The sequence below is a fragment of the Myotis brandtii genome, unplaced genomic scaffold (assembly GCF_000412655.1).
Source record: "Myotis brandtii unplaced genomic scaffold, ASM41265v1 scaffold48, whole genome shotgun sequence".
Lineage (NCBI taxonomy): Eukaryota > Metazoa > Chordata > Mammalia > Chiroptera > Vespertilionidae > Myotis > Myotis brandtii.
In genome coordinates this window covers 9,967,540-9,973,606 of record NW_005368341.1, presented here as the reverse complement: position 1 = coordinate 9,973,606, position 6,067 = coordinate 9,967,540, and positions in this window count along the sequence as shown.

Genomic DNA, 6,067 nt, shown 5'->3' with positions numbered 1-6,067 from the left:
GTTGAGTGTCTACCTATGAACCAGGAGGTCACAGTTTGATTCCCTGTTGGGGAACATGCCCAGGTTATGGCTCGATCCCCAGTAGGGGGTGTGCAGGAGGCAGCCAACCAAGTATTCTCTCATCATTGATGTTTTCCTCCCTTCCTCTCTGAAATCAATAAAAAAAAAAAAATTTATATATTTAGCATTGTAAATTTAGCAGATATTCTGGTTTTACCTATTGTTTATTAAAATAGAGTCCAATGGCCCTAGCTGGTTTGGCTCAGTTGATAGAGTGTCAGCCTGCAGACTGAAGAGTCCCAGGTTCGATTCCGATCAAGGGCACATGCCCAGGTTGGGGGCTTGATCCCCAATAGGGGGTGTGCAAGAGGCAGCCCATCAATGATTCTCATCATTGATGTTTCTATCTCTCCCTCTCTGAAACAATAAAAATATATTAAAAACAAAAAATAGAGTCCCATGATAACATGGCTATAAATCAGGAGTTGCTCAGATGGGAAGCAAAAATTTCTAGAAGATCACAAGACTAATGACAAATAGGGCCACTCCTGCTTCCACCTACTGGTTCCCAGACTTATGTATTCTCTTAGCAGAGACACAGCACCATATAAATGTTTTGAACATCCTAGATTATATTCCATCCTCAAAAATATCACCTCCAACCCTTCAAGGTGATGCTATAACTGTGCCTCTATTAACTATTACAATACTCTGTCATTCAGGCAACTTCTGGGTGACTCAGTATGTCGTAGACCTATGGATCACCTGATCATGAACCCACTCCCACACCTTTTTTGTGATTTTAATCCCCTAGTGAAACACGAAATTATGAATGATGCCATGTCAATGAATCAAACCATCTATCTGTAAACCCTCAAAAAATGATGTGAGGAAGAAAGACAAACACATCTGGAATGTGCCTGTTACTATACCTAGTGTAATCAACTTTCCTGGTTGGTGGTCTCACGGAATTGTGTCATATCAAGAACTCAGTGTTGGTCTCTGTTTCTGACAGGTTGGACAATTGGCAATGGCAGAAACACTAGATCAGCTTTAGTCAATAGGAGCCCATGCTATTGAGCCCATACATAACTTTCATCCCTGCCAATATCATCCTTTTGCTCATGTGCCCATTTTGCCAACTTTTGGGTGGTGATAATGTGTGATATGAAGATACATTTCATGACCATTCCCATATGCCACGTGCTTCTACCCCTTATATTCAACCCTCTACCCCTTGTATTCAACCTTTCAATCATTCTCTTCCCAAATGCCTTAATAGCCAGTCAAGTAATTTCTCCCTGCCCCTGAGTCCACAAATACTCTACACCTAGGCCACTTCTCTTTGCTCACAAAGGGGATGACTAGGTACACCACTTGAAGCTCTGCCCATTGGGAAGATTTCCCCTTGTGACTGGTTACCAAAGCCACCCACTCTTGAGTGCAGCTATAAGTCAGTTGCCATCTATTTTCAGCTTGCACCCATGGAAGCAACTAATTCATGAACCAAGTCTGGATTTTTACTCTTCATCTGGTCTTAAGGGATGGCCCATATACCTAGAGGTATGATCTAAGAGAGAGGACCTAGGGAAAAATCCCAAGTGAAATGAGGAAGCAGGATCTGATATTACAGGCAGATTCTAGGTCCTCTCACCAGAGCCTCCACCTTATGGCAGGAAAACCCCTGCCTTGGTCACAGAGGTCAACAACAACAATGACTGGTTAGAACCAGATCATCCCCAAATGGAGGAAATACCAAAGACCTGACCCCAAAGCTCACTGTACCATCATTATAATGAAAACTGACATCGCAAGTAGAAGTGGGGGCCAAGTGGGTGGTGAACACCATGACACTTCCTGAATGGACCATATTAGGAACTCCCAACCTGAAGGTGGAGACAAAATTTGGTGCCACAGGTTTCAAAAACCTGGAACACATAAAATCCCAGGAACTGACTGACCATGTGCACAACTCACTTGCAAGTTGGCCCACATCCACTCAGACGCGTACTTCTGCCTCTTTCACAGAGGCAATGGCAGAAACACTAGATAGGCTTTGGTGAATAGGAGCCCATGCTTTGTCTCTACTTGAATAAAACTTGCTTTTGTTCTCACTCCAAATCATTCTTGAAATCTTTCCTGTATGAGTCAAGAGCCTGGAGGTCGTCTGATACGAGAAAGGTCCTGGATTGTGTTGGGACAGGGCCAGGTCCCCGCTCTGAACAGGTCTGGTGACACAACAGCGATGGATGACATGGGGGTCTGGGCTGTGTGCTCATGCAATTCCCTTGAACCTTCTGGTCCTGCTCTTGCCTAATCTTGGATATACCAATCCTATCTTACAATGGCTTCTTGTTGCACCTGCCCAATGTTATGAATTAGAAGATCTGACCGAACCCCAGCTCATGATTGGCAGTTGTGACCATATGGTGGTTTTTGCTCCATAGTCAGGTGCTCCATCTGACATACATCATCAAAAATACAAACCATATATATAGTTTTTTTAAGTACATAATTCGCCACTAAAGATGTCATGGCTTTACTCTAAAACCCCAAAGCCTCAGCTGTGATTTCCCCATTGGGGTTTGCCATAAGTTCCAGTTTTCCTACCTCTGATACCTCTAGAACCTTTGAACCTGCCTGGTGAGGCTGCAGAGCTTTTTCTGCTCACAGCTGGCAGCATTCAGCAAAGCAGTATCCCCAGTTGAAACATACTGCTGCTACAATCTGAAAAGGCCTATCAGGAATTATGCTTTCTTCATATTTGGGAAGCTCAGGATGCAATAATTTGTCTTTTGGTGGGATTTCCTGGCATGCTCCTGACCACTGACTCAAACTGATACTGATGGGGCAGGGCCCTGAGTCTTTTTTTTAAAGATTTTTAAAAATTGATTTTTAGAGAGAGAGGAAGAGAGAAACATCAAGGTGAGCTGCCTCCTGCACATCCCCTACTGAAGATTGAGCCCAAAATCCTGGCATGTGCCCTGAGTGGGAATCGAACCAGCAACCTTTCATTGCACGGATGATGCCCAACCAACTGACCCACACCGGCCAGGACCTGAATCTTAGGGTGTATCTTTCACACTTTAGAGAACATGTCTTATCAAAGTTTCCAATGTGCTAGGAACTTCCTTCTCAAATGGTCTGATGAATATGATATCATCAGTATAATGAATGAAAGTGATATTCTCCATGGCATCCTCTTCAAATTATAACAAAGGAAAAGAAAGAATGTATACGATAATCTTTTCCCAATGAATGCAAATGCTTTCTCATCCTTTTTTTTTCTGACAGGGATGAAAAATTATGCGTTTGCCAAATAAATGGCTGTATACCATGTACCCGAGGCCATGTTCATTTCTAACTTTTTATTTTTTTAAAAATTTATTTTTTTAAATATATTTTATTGATTTTTTACAGAGAGGAAGGGAGAGGATAGAGAGTCGGAAACATCGATGAGAGAGAAACATTGATTAGCTGTGTCCTGCACACCCCCTACTGGGGATGTGCCGCAACCAAGGTACATGCCCTTGACTGGAATCGAACCCGGGACCCTTCAGTCCCCAGGCCGAAGCTCTATCCACTGAGCCAAACCGATCAGGGCCATTTCTAACTTTTTAAAAAATCCTCACCCGAGGATATGTGTGTGTCCTCCACCCCCCATGTTCATTTTTAATAGAAAAGACCACATCTGGCATTGCAACTGCAATTGAGGCTGCTACTTAGTGCAGTTTGTGGTTGTCTACTGTCATTCTTTATGACCCATATGCGATTATGATGGGAATTAACCATCTTCTGGATATTTAACAGGGATAGTAATTCCTCCATCACCACCACAAAACACTACCACTACCACCACCATGACCCCAGGTTAAGGTATTGTTTTTGATTTATTTATTGTTTGGCTAAGGGAGGAGCAGTTTTAGAGGTTCCTACTTGGTGTCTTTTTCTTTCCTTCCTTCCTCCCCCCCTCCCTCCCCCACTATAATTCTTACCCTGTAGGCCAGGGAAATGATGTGGGGGATTTTATGAAGTACTAAGCATTTCTTTTCTAATAATACATTCAGAGGCTGTGAGCAAAACCTTGGTCAGGACTTCATTTATCACCTAGCTCCCAGATGCCCCCACTATAATAGGTGCTTTGGGTCCCAGGTACCAGTGTCAATTCAGACACTGCATACAACAAATATTTGGGTATTTCCCTTTCCCTGGCGCACAATTACTGAAGTAAATGGAGGTAAGTCCCTTTGCGGAAGGATTGGGGGAATCATTACCACGTGTACTTGACATGTATTGCAGGGTCCTCCTGGGACATGGCCTTTTCTTTAGTCGGTGATTTCTGGGTTGCAAACCTGACTAATGTCTGAAAACCAAACGAGATCATGACTTCTTATTGGAGCAACTGCTCTCAGCCTCCAGAGGATGATCTATTTTAATGGCACATATTCAGTAATTCCCTTGTTGGTTGTCTTATCTATTTTGCTCCTAAAGGAACTATGTTCTCTTAACCAATTCCACAACTCACTGAGAATCAGGATTTCTTCGGCTGCCTCTTCAACCTTGCCAATTAAAACTACGTGTACCTGGCAAGACAACGGCCAGAAGAGCACTACTTCAAAGAGATTCAAAAGAGACTAATGGACCTCAATATAATGTGCCTCACTATAATAAAGACCATATATGACAAGCTCGCAACTTGGGTCCATGATGTAGGGGATGAAGGTAAAGGGCTATCCCAGGCCTTAGTTCTAATTCCGTTTTACAATGACTATTTTGGAATCTTCTGCATCCAAGGTAGAAAGTGTACTGTTGAAAACTTGTAGCCTCTTATTCAGGCTACAATTACATGTCATATATAGGATTCTTAAGTGTCTAATTATTTGGAGATTTGGGGGAAATGTCTTTGAAATGACAATAAGTGAGATGTGGCTACCAAAATATGAGAATGTTCTCATAGGCAAGAATTTAGGTCAAGGGAAAGGAGTCCCCTCTCTACTGTTTGCTTGTGAAACCATGCCTAAGTTGTACTTAATTCTGGATACCACACTTTAGCTGGGACATTGACACACGGGAGTGTATTTTCAAATCATCATGATGGCGAAGGAACCTGAAACCATGTCACCCGAGGCAGGAGTGGTAATTGTGTGGACAATTATGTTATTACTGTCTTATCTTCAAGAGTTAACATTTGAAATTTTTTAAAAAATGGAATAAGCAGACGAAAAAGTGAAGTATTCCAAGTCTGGCTTTCAGATACAGGTTTGAGGCAGACAGATATTAGAGAAAGGACAAAAACACCCTCCAGAGTTTGGCCAAATCCAGCATATCCTTCAAGTGCCTGTGTAGACCTTCTTCAGGAGGTTCTCCCTGCCTCCCCCTGGCTAAGTTAATGACTCGCCTCCAGCATCATCTGGATACTTTTCACCTGTTACGTATAAGACAGTGTTTACTCGACTGCGTCTGAGAACAGGTGCCTCCTATACCAGTGTTGTTCACAGTTGTGTTCCCTGAGCTTAGTCAACTGCCAGGCATATACTGTAGTAGGTCCTTAATCAATACTTATTGGGTAAGTAACTTACCATGAATTATTGAAGGTATAATTCCTGATAACTATTAAAATTGTGGGAAACATTAATATGGTTCTTTGTGGACAATGTGGATGAATACTGCTCCCGCGGCAGCGCGGTTGGATATCCTCGGTGCCAAGAGGCCTGCCAACATGACCTCTTTTTCTGTTGCCCTTTTCCTGCCTCCTGCCTTCATGCTGTAGAAGACCTCAAGGTCACGAGGTCGCAACCATCCGCTCCGTGGTGGCGATGAGCGGGACGCGGGAGAGAACTACATTTCCCAGTGACATGCGCGCGTCCCTGCCCGCGCGCGGCGGGGCGAGTGCACCAGGCGCTCGCTCCCTGCAGAGCGCTCATCGCCTGCCAGAGCCTTTGCCAGGCGATGGGGTGGGAGGCGCTAGAAACCACTTAGCTACAGCCAACCGCCCAATGCAGCACTCGCAGGCTCCCCCCGCCAGCGGAAGCTCCTGCGAAGCACAATGCAGCACTGAGGCAGCGCC